Below are 10,841 nucleotides of genomic sequence, written 5' to 3' on the forward strand. Positions count from 1 at the left end.
GGTTGGCATGGGACGGTGCATATTATGTGGATCGTTGCTTGCCCATGGGATGTTCCATCTCATGCGCATACTTCGAGGCTTTCAGCTCGTTCATTGAGTGGGTGGTACGGGACATGGCGGGTGTCCAGTCCCTCATTCACTATTTGGACAATTTCTTATGCATCGGTCCTGCGGGCTCTCCCATTTGCCAGGCACTTCTGGACACCTTGGAAGGGGTAACTCGGTCTTTCGGCGTACCTCTTGCGCCTGAAAAGACAGAGGGGCCTACTACGGTTCTGAGTTTTTTGGGAATCACTATTGATTCCAATGCCATGGAGTGTCGACTGCCGGAGGACAAATTATTGTCCTTGAGGCAGGAGGTTGGGTGGGTCAAGGCTTGTAAGAAAGTTCAACTTAGGGTGCTTCAATCGCTGCTGGGGAAGTTGAACTTTGCCTGCAGGATCATCCCTATGGGACGGGTGTTCTGCCGTAGGTTGGCAGCTGCTACCGCGGGGATAAAAGCCCCTCACCATTTCGAGCGGTTGACCCGAGACCATAGGGATGATCTGGAGGTGTGGGACAGCTTCTTGAAGCAATATAACGGGAGGTCCCTGGTGATGGCGGAGGTTATGGACAATGCGGATTTTGAACTGTTTACTGATGCGTCTGGGAGCTGGGGCTTCGGAGCTTACTGTCAGGAGCAGTGGTGCGCAGAGAAGTGGCCGGTAGATTGGGAGGGGACGGGATTACAGCGGAATCTGGCCTTTTTGGAGTTATTCCCGGTGTTGGTTTCAGTGTTTTTGTGGGGTGATAAGTTTCGGGATCGAAAGGTCAGATTCCATTGTGATAATATGGGGGTTGTGATGGCTCTTCCCCCCCTGTGGTGTGCTTGCTGCGTTGCTTGGTGTTGGAATGCTTGCGATTGAATGCGTGGGTGGTCGCGGTTCATGTGCCGGGAAGCCTTAACTTAATTGCGGATTCTCTCTCCCGCTCGCTGTTCGATCACTTTCGGCAGCTGCTTCTCGACGCGGAGATCTTCTGTTTGAAGTGTCCGGAGCACCTCTGGGAGATGGGCTGCAGGCGGCGGGACGGTTGATTCGGGCTTCCCTGGCTACTGGTACGTGGACCTCTTACGAGTCAGCATGGCAGCAATGGGAGGAGTGGTGTGAGAGCCTGGGCGGGGTCTCCTCGGAGGAGGGTATGAGAGTGGGCTTACTTTTTCTGGCTGGGTGATATGTCGGTCCGGGGGTGGTCGGTGTCTAAGGTTAACCGGGTGCTGGCAGGTTTCAGCTTTTGGATTCAAGTTGCGTCGGTTGCCCTATGTTACCAAGGATTTTGTGGTGGCCCAGGCAATCCAAAACGGACCAGTTGGGAGTTGGTCGTCGGGTGATACTTGGGTTGCTGGGTTCAGAGGTTTGCCCGGTTTGGTGTATGGAGCTGTTTTTAGCGTTGCGCCCTTCTGGTGCCGTGCGGATTGGGACGTATCTGTCCCGATACCAGTTCACTGTGATTTTTTGGCATTGTTTGTCGGTCTTGGGGTTGGATCCGTCCTGTTTTGTTCCCCACTCTTTTAGGAAAGGGGCGGCGACAGAGGCTGCTAGCTGGGGTCTGGGAGCGGACATGGTTAAAAGAATAGGGCGTTGGGAGTCCGATCGTTATAAAAGTTATGTTCGCCCACATTGCGTTTGAATTGAGTGTGCATTGGTGGGGGAGGGGGGGCTATGTGGTCGTCGGTAGGTGGTGCGTTATGTCTTCCCTGTTTTCTTTTCATTTTCCAGATGTACCCCCATGTTTAGTTTGGATATTCGGGCACTCCTACGTGGTTCGGGGCGCTCGGCGAGCGGACGTCCGCCCAAACGGGAGGCAACTTGGTTTTTCTTGGGAAGTGGCGGTCATCAGATGGCTAGGCTTTAGCGGCTTGGTGTGGAGCAGGGTTTTGCTGGAGGTGCATCGCTTTGTAGGGTTGGATCAATCCCCCGAGGTACTAGTTCTCCATGTGGGTGGAAATTATTTAGGCGTCCGCCCTATGCGGGAGCTGATTAGGGATATAAGGAACGATCTGTTCAGGCTGTGGACGGAGTTCCCGCGGACGATCACTGTGTGGTCAGAAATTGTCCCGCGGGCGACTTGGCGCACTGCCAGGTCAGTCGAGAGACTGAACAAGGCCAGGATTAAAGTTAACAGGGCGATCTCCGGGTTTGTGACGCGGAATGGGGGCGTGGCCGTGCTGCATGTGGACTTAAAGAGTGGCCAGGAGGGATTGTGGTTGAGGGATGGGGTTCATTTGACCGCGGTGGGTATTGATCTCTGGGCTTCCTGGGCATGTTGGGGGTAGTGAGTAATCCCTGTGGGGATGAGTGCACCATACTTGCACTGTGACTTTTTATCATGATGGCTGTCTTGGCAAACACTGTCAGTATATATGATTCATGCACTTGCCAGTTTCTGTGATTGTACCTGCTGTATGAGACTTTTTTCATCTTCCAGGATTGGATGTTCCTCTAGTACTTGCATGTGGCTTGTGACATTATAGGATAGTGGTATCTAACCTGAACCCTAAAGGACTGTCTCTGAGGGTCATTGCTATCCCTATTGGTCATACATACAGTTTCTGACGTGTAATAGTGCAGCCATAAAAGTGTACTCCTGACTGTGTGGTTTGTCTGTGTCTTGGGGTTATTCTGACCTGTCGCTCCAAGTGCTTATTGGAGGCCGGGCCGGGGTGAACACCCGACGCACACACAGAGTACACACACTATATATCCCCACTTGTCTCCTACCCTTTTCTATATTTATCAGATTTTTCTATTTATTTAAACACAACAATTCTATATAATCTGTAAACAGTAACCACTGTGTTTTGTGACGGTCTCCTGATGATCCCAGGGACATATCTGGGTGAAACGCGTAGAGACTTGGATTGAGACAGAGATACTTGAAGTCTGGTTTTATCTTTATACATCTGGGCTAATCTATCCCTAAGTATACCAGTCTATCACAGGGTCAACACCCTAGATCTGTTGTGAAGTGCCTATTTCATATGTGTAGAACACTTGTTTTAATACATTTTTTACTTTTAATGCATATCTAATAAAAGTTAGATTTTATACGTGATTCTGGGAAATTAAATATAATTTACACGTATTTGGACCATGGTTATTGCACGCCCATACGAGGTGGTGCATCTGTGATTTCTATTGATCTCTGGGCTTTGGCCTTGCAGGATGGAATTGAAAGAGCGTCACGGTTGGAGGGTTACTCGCAGGCTTGAGGTAGTCAAGGCCTACTCGTAAATGGCGGGGGAGTTCCTGGTAGTTGGAGGTCAAATTGGTGGGGGGATGGGGGGGATCATCGTGGGGTATGACCCTCCTCCTTAATAATGATTAAAGCATTTTGTAGGTCTGGCGCATTACGGGGCTCTCTTAGGTGTAGCACCAGAGAGCAGGAGTTGGTATCGGTAGCCATACGTGGCCTGGTGCCTCTGAGTCGGGCTGGGCGTCTGGAGGCAAATAACAACAGGAATTAATAATAATTAGAAGTGGGCGTCAGACTTATTGGTAACTATGAGGACCTCCTCCGCGGCTATGGTAACCTGTGCTAGTTTTATAATAAAGTTATCTTTGTTAGTTGCAATAAACTTACGTAAATTGTTTGTATGTTTTGAAATAAATAAACATTGGCTGCTGTGGCCATATTTAGCCAAAACAAGTCTCGGTGTTTTTTGGGAAAGGGGTGGGGGGTACGGGCAGTGGAAAAAGGGGGGGGGGTGTCAGGGGTGGGTTGGCATTGTGGGGTGTGGTTTTCTGGGACCAGACTCTACAATACCAAAGTCAAGGAGGGTTGGAGCGTGGCCGCAGGCCTATGTGCAGGCCCGCATGACTGGGGTTTGGAGGTGGGACCTGCACGTGGGTCTGGGCGGGCTAACAACGGAGGGCATATTAAGGGATGGGGGATGAGCGGGAGAACATTCGGCGGGAGACCGTTGTGCAGTCCCTCCCTCCCTATTTTTTTCAGGAAGTTTGGGTTGCTTGAGGTCACAGCGGCTGGGGTGTGGGGGGGTGCTTAGGTGGATTGGGTGTGTAGGATGTCATGGCAGCCGTGGTGGGGGAGCTCCTGGTAGTTGGAGGTCAAATTGGTGGGGGGATGGGGGGATCATCGTGGAGTATGACCCTCCTCCTCAATAATGATTAAAGCATTTTGGAGGTCTGGCACATTAAGGGGCTCTCTTAGGTGTAGCACCAGAGAGCAGGAGTTGGTATCGGTAGCCATACGTGGCCCTGTGCCTCTGGGCGGCTGGAGGCAAATAACAGCAGGAATTAATAATAATTAGAAGTGGGTGTCAGACTTATTGGTAACTACAAGGACCTCCTCCGGGGCTATGGTAACCTGTGCTAGTTTTATAATAAAGTTATCTGGGTTAGTTGCAATAAACTTACGTAAATTGTTTGTATGTTTTGAAATAAATAAACATTGGCTGCTGTGGCCATATTTAGCCAAAACAAGTCTCTGTGTTTTTTGGCAAACGGGGAGGGGGCTGGGTTGGCATTGTGGGGTGTGGTTTTCTGGAACCAGACTCTACAATACCAAAGTCAAGCATTAGTCAATGGAAGATGGATTTACCTGTAGCTAAACATTTTGCAGATGCAGGCCATACAGAGAGGGACCTGTGGTTTATGATTTTGGATAGGATTACTCCACCCAAAAGGGGAGGTAATAGACAGATGCAGTTGTGGAAAAAGGAACTGGAATGGATATATGAACTGGGGGCCTTAGGACCAAACGGGTTAAACGTAGAATATAAGGTGAAGACTGGTATGTTTAGGTGAGTCTGCCTTGGCTCCTTCCGGTTTTTCTCGCAATGTGACCACTTTATTGTATGACATACACGTTTAACTCTCTTAACATTTATTTTTCATTTCCATAATGGATTTAAAAAATTATTTTCCTTATTTTATAAACATAAATATTATATTATATAAAAATCGTGATGTCTGTAAACGCGGATGGAATACTCACCTGTTAATGGAAAACCAACACTCGATTCTGCGCGTGGAGAAGATACATTTTCTATTGCTTAAGGAATGGCAGACGCATTATACAATTTCGAGCCTAGAGAGGTGCATGTTGGTGTAGGAGCTTGGAGCGATGTGCAGACCAGTGCGGTTTTCTGTACAGGTTTCCTGCATGAATCTGCTTTTGTGGGTGGATCACTAACTCGAAAGGGGAAGGATCGGCCTGTGTCCTACATCAGAATGTATCAGCACCTGCCACTCCGGAGTATAAAAGAATTTTTATGAATGAGCTACATTACCTAAGCTCAATGGAGGGCTGCGATCGCTATAGCAGCCTATCACAGTAGATTATTCTTTAATCCACATATGCGCAGTAGAGTTTGGTTTCTCCGAGACAAACTGGAGTGAGTGAAGCCGTCCAGGGTATTTAATGATCGTCATATTTCAATGCGAGTTTTTATCTTCACTCTAGTCACATGGACACTTGGAATGGACTTTGTTTATGGACATTTTACAAGGGACTTGTAGGAGTATATACTCCCTTACCACTTTGACTACATTGGAAACTAGAGGCGGTCTGAGATTTGGACAAACACGCCTCTAGGAATAGATGGACACTTACTTGCACCTATCATGCTTTGTACCTAATTAATTGCACTTGTATTTAAGAGGGATGAATTGTACGTGGGGTCACGCTTGAAAATGGCGATTGATTCGCCGAAACAGCGCATTTTTTATGGAATAAGCTCTCTTTTTGCATCGAAGAAGTTGATGTGCCGCATCATATTCATTTGGTATCTACGTTCATCTGTGGTCAAGATTTAATTCGTTGGCACCTGCATCGTATTTATCTATCTATCTAACAAAGAACGAAGAGACAGCACATCCAGGATAAAGATGAGTGGTTTTAATGACAAACCAGTGCTCACTGCTTTAAAAAAGGCTAATATAGCTGAAACTGGTGTGTCATTAAAACCACTCATCTTTATCCTGAATGTGCTGTCTCTTCGTTCTTTGTTGGATTTACTGCCACCCCTGGGCCGGAGTGGTGAGACGGGCACCCCCCTCATTTTATTTTTGTTTGTGCTGTTGTATACATTTTTTGCTATCTATCTATCTATCTATCTTCCACAATGGAGTGCACTCTGTTAAAAGTTGATGTTCAGGGTGCCAGCAGCTGGAGACCGAATTCACGTATGCTGCACTTTGCTTTTGAAATTGATTGACGTGGATCACCTTTTGTACATGGAATAAACCCACAATTTTTTCACCGTATCTGCTGAGTGCTGTGGATTATCTTCTATCTATCTATCTATCTATCTACCTATCTATCTATCTATCTATCTATCTATCTCCTACAGTGTCTATCTATCTAGATGCAAAGGTACTTCCATGGCACTCCAATTGTGTTAAAAAAGAAAATCACACATCAAACATGATTGGTGCCAAAACATCAATCAATTCACCAGGTTTGAGGCATATGATAGGATTGTGATTGCTGAATGACTGGCCTGGTAAGTGACTGACCTACTGTTTGATCTGTTGACATATTGTTTGAGTCAGAGCTGTACAAGATATTTACAACTGTTTTCTTGCGACATTCTACTCTCTTCATAGGAAGCATTTGATCAATTAGAAGGACCAGAGATAAAAGGAACAATTTGTTTCATTTAGGGAATCCATAAACTCATAAACTGCCCTTACCGTTCGGCAGCTTCTTAATGGCACCCTTAATTTCCCTTTACGTAAAATGAGAATTAAGCAGGTCCCTATCCTCCAAAGAAAATCGAGGGAGCTTCGCCATAGCCCAGGGGAACAACTCAGCAGGTTTTTCTGTTTCTCTTTTAGAATATAATTGGGCATAAAAGTCTCGCAAGATGTTATTTATCCGGGCAGGGTGTGAGGCTAGGGAACCGGTAAAGTCACGCATTTGGGCTATATTTGTGATAGGCTGCTTCCCTTTGACCAAGTTGGCCAATAGCTTGACCGACTTGTTGCCAAAGAGAAACAGGCGTGCTTCCTGCCGTGATAAGAAGAATTTTTCACGTTTTTCCACCCAAGGCTTATATGCAGACTTGGCCAGTCGCCAATTCTGTCTAGTAGCTTTGGAAGGTGTGGTTTGGAAAGACATATAGGCCATCCTCAAAGCTTCCCCTTTATACAGTAATGTTTGCACAACAATATCCATTTACACAAAAAGATTATCTGACAGATTATCTGCCAAAGATTTGAAGCCAAAGCCAGAAACAGACTATAAACAGATCAGGTCATAAATGAAAGCAGGATATTTCTCCTCTTTTCAAATCCGTTCCAGGCTTTGGCTTCAAATCTTTGGCAGATAATCTGTCAGATAATCTTTCTGTGTAAATGGACCTTCATAGAGAGACAGGTTAGTTGCACAGATTACAGGACCCTGCCCCTTTAACCCCCGCACCAGTGGCAGAAAGCCTGCCGCCCGCAGCCCCGGCCCCTGTCCCTGTCCGCCCACACCGCCGGCCGCCCCGAGCATACATTACCTGCTTGGTGCTGCGGCTGTGTGAAGCTCCCGGCTCCCTTTACTCCTCTTCAGCCAATCAGTGCACGGCAGCCCTGATTGGCTGAAGAGGAGCGAGGGGAGCCGGGAGCCTGAATCAAGGTGCGGCACCAAGCTGGTAATGTATGCTCGGGGGTGAGGGCTGTGGACGGGCAGGCTTTCGGGCAGCGGCGCGGGGGTTAAAGGGGCCTGGTCCCATACACGCAGCGGATCCGCTACGTGTATGGGACCCATTCAAATTCACAGTACTGGATCCGCAGCGGATTTCGCTGCTAACTCGCAGCGTCAAATTCGCTGCGGATCCGGTACGTGTGAACGTACCCTTAAGGTGTGGTAACCTTCTGGGTCCACCTACCCCCTAGAATCTGCTGTTCACTGTGCTTATTCTGTGTTGTGCAGAGGTGAGTGTGTTCATCATGACTCTTCAGCAGAGAAGGCGTTTAGCATTTGAAATGTTGTAGTATGTAGTTGAGATGGAGGAGGAATCTGAGCCCAAGGTGAAAAGTAGGCTTTGGAGTAAAGGCTGGCTCCAGCAACAGGAGACTTTTTCCCATGTGGGCTTAATATCGGAAATTCGAGGGAATTGGCTGGATGATTTTTGCAATTACCTGAGAATGTCGGAAGAAACTTTTGTTTATTTGTTGTCTGCGGTGAAGCCATTGATTTTCAGAAAAAGTACAGTAATGCGCGATTCCATATCTGCAGAGCAAAGATTAACTGCAACTTTACGCTATTTGGCAACGGGAAGGTCTCCACAGGATTTAAAGTTTACCACTGCCATTTCTGTGTCTGCCCTTTGTGATATAATCCCTGAGACCTGTGAAGCAATTGTCTCTGCTCTTCAGAAAGACTACTTAAAGGGGTTCTCCAGTGCTACAAAAACATGGCCACTTTCTTTCAGAGACAGCACGACTCTTGTCTCCAGTTCAGGTGCTGTTTGCAATTAAGCTCCATTCACTTCAATGGAACTGAGCAGCAAAACCCCGCCCAAGCTGGAGACAGGAGTGGGTCTGTCTCTGGAAGAAAGTGGCCATGTTTTTTTAGCGCTGGATAACCCCTTTAATGGTATTTTTTTTACCATAGTTGTTGAGAATAGTGAAATGTTTTAAATACTATTTCATTTTTTTGTTTTATTTGTCCCTTTACCCCATTGTAGTTTACACACTCACCCGAAGATTGGCAACATATTGCAAATGAATTTATGGTGAAGTGGAATTTTCCCAATTGTGGTGGAGCTTTGGATGAGAAACTTGTGAGGATCATGCAGTCTGCCAGAAGTAGTTCTTTTTTTATAATTATAAAGGATATTTCTGTATAATTTTAATGGCTTTTGTGTCAGCAAATTATGAGTTTTTAATGGTGGATGTTTGGCGTAACGGTCGAGTTTCTAATGGAGAGGTTTTTGATCGTACAAGGTTTGCCCATTTGCTCAAGACTGGTGGCCTGCGTTTGCCTGATAATAGTCAGACAGTAGCCAATTTAAATTGTGTTTGTAGCCGATGAGGTTTTTCCCTTGTCCCAACATTTGCTGCAGCCCTATCCCAAGCATTTGTTGACAGATGAGCGCAAAATATTTAACTACCGTTTGTCTAGGGCCAGAAGAGTGGTAGAGAACACTTTTGGAATTATGTCTAATAGATTTTGTGTGTTCCATTCTGCAATTAATCTTTTGCCTTGGAAGATAGATCATGTTGCGCTTGCCCGTGGTGTGCTGCACAATTTTTTGCGACACAATGATTCCTCAGCTTACAGTCCTCCATCGTTAACTGACTCAGAGAACGTGATGTCACCCCTGGGGAGTGACATAGTGGTGTGGAGGCAATGCTGTCGCTTCAGCGTCTTGTGAACCGTGGGGGCCCTCCTGCTGAAGCTGTTTCATGTCGGAAACACTATTCTACATATTTTAATGGTGTTGGATCTGTTCCCTGGCAAAGGGCTGTGCTGTGATTTTTTTTATTTTATTTTAATTTCGCATTTTCGTTCGCTTCTATTATATTTTTCGTTAGAGCGAAGAGATTATTCGTGTTAATTTTCACTGCGTCACTATATCTAACATCCGGTAGAGAAGGCGGAAGTTGTTTTTTGTCAAGATATACATAATTCTCCGAAAGCCACGTAATAGGAGCCTATGGACACACCGTGGGAGCGTGGTTTCAAACGTTTTTACGTACAGAACTAATAAGAAGGGGTTGGCCTTCCATCCACCATTGAGAAGATGACTTCTGAGGAGCGCAGACGTGACTCACCTCTGGGGCACAATGAGGTCAATCATCTGGTCAATATGATGGATCAAAACGACTACGACATGATACGCGCATCCTACAAACATACTAATCCACAAAAAGCAGCAATTTATTAGGCGCATTATTTGATCTTTGCATCGCAAATTTGGTATTCGCCGCAGTAAGGACTAGATTCGGAAGAAATGGTCCGACCTGAGCCCGAGAAGCTGAGGAAGAGATTTACGCCGGGCAAAAAAAGGTGAGTGCTGGTGGCGAGGTTGCCTTAACATATCTCAGTAGGTGAATGGCTTAGGCGGTGTTACATAATTGTTTTCGATTAAATCCACTTTCTCATTTTAACATTATTGTGGAATATGTGTAATGTCCATAATTTGCAATTTTAAAATTTTTTCTGCCACGAACGACCTTTTCCACATTATACTCCCACAATCTTCTGCGAACACGGCCACCATCTTTGTTGCAAAACTTTATCTTCAGGAGGGTGCACGGACTGCAGCACCCCTCCCTCATGGCTGCCCCACTCTTGTGCATCATCCTTGTCTCTGCTGCGATTGGCTGTGCATACATCTGCTTAGCTAATCACGCCCAAGTAGCTTTTTAGGCTCGGGAGGGGAGCCGCCATCAGGGAGGGCTGTAGCGGCCCGTTCTGCCTCATAAAGATGACGACGTCGACCCAAGATGGCGGACGTGATCGACTGATTATGTTAGTATAATGCTACTATTTGCAATGTGCGTTACTTACTGTATTATGGTTTGGTGTGACGTTATGGATCAGCAGATTTACCGCGTGCCTTTCACAGCAAAAATCGATGCAGATCCATTGTCATTCATACTCGCAGCGGGATTAACATCGCCCGCAGACTCACCACAGACATTACCTGCTTCATGTCTGGCTCCCAGCTTCAGTCCTGCTGAGCCAATCAGTGCTGCCGTGCAATGATTGCCTAAGCGGGACCGGAGGCGGGAAGCCTGACATGCATCGGCGTCACCAGAGCAGGTAATGTATGCTCTCTGTGGCGGGCACCAGGGGTTAAATAACATACTCACAGCTGGATGTTACTCCTGCAGCGAGTG

General features: G+C 46.6%; 1 pseudogene; it reads left to right on the top strand.

Moving 5' to 3' along the window:
* The first annotated feature begins 8,725 nt into the window (after positions 1-8,725).
* Positions 8,726-9,370, top strand: LOC138768730 (uncharacterized; annotated as a pseudogene).
* The last annotated feature ends 1,471 nt before the right edge of the window (positions 9,371-10,841 follow it).

The sequence above is a fragment of the Dendropsophus ebraccatus genome, chromosome 12 (assembly GCF_027789765.1).
Source record: "Dendropsophus ebraccatus isolate aDenEbr1 chromosome 12, aDenEbr1.pat, whole genome shotgun sequence".
NCBI lineage: Eukaryota > Metazoa > Chordata > Amphibia > Anura > Hylidae > Dendropsophus > Dendropsophus ebraccatus.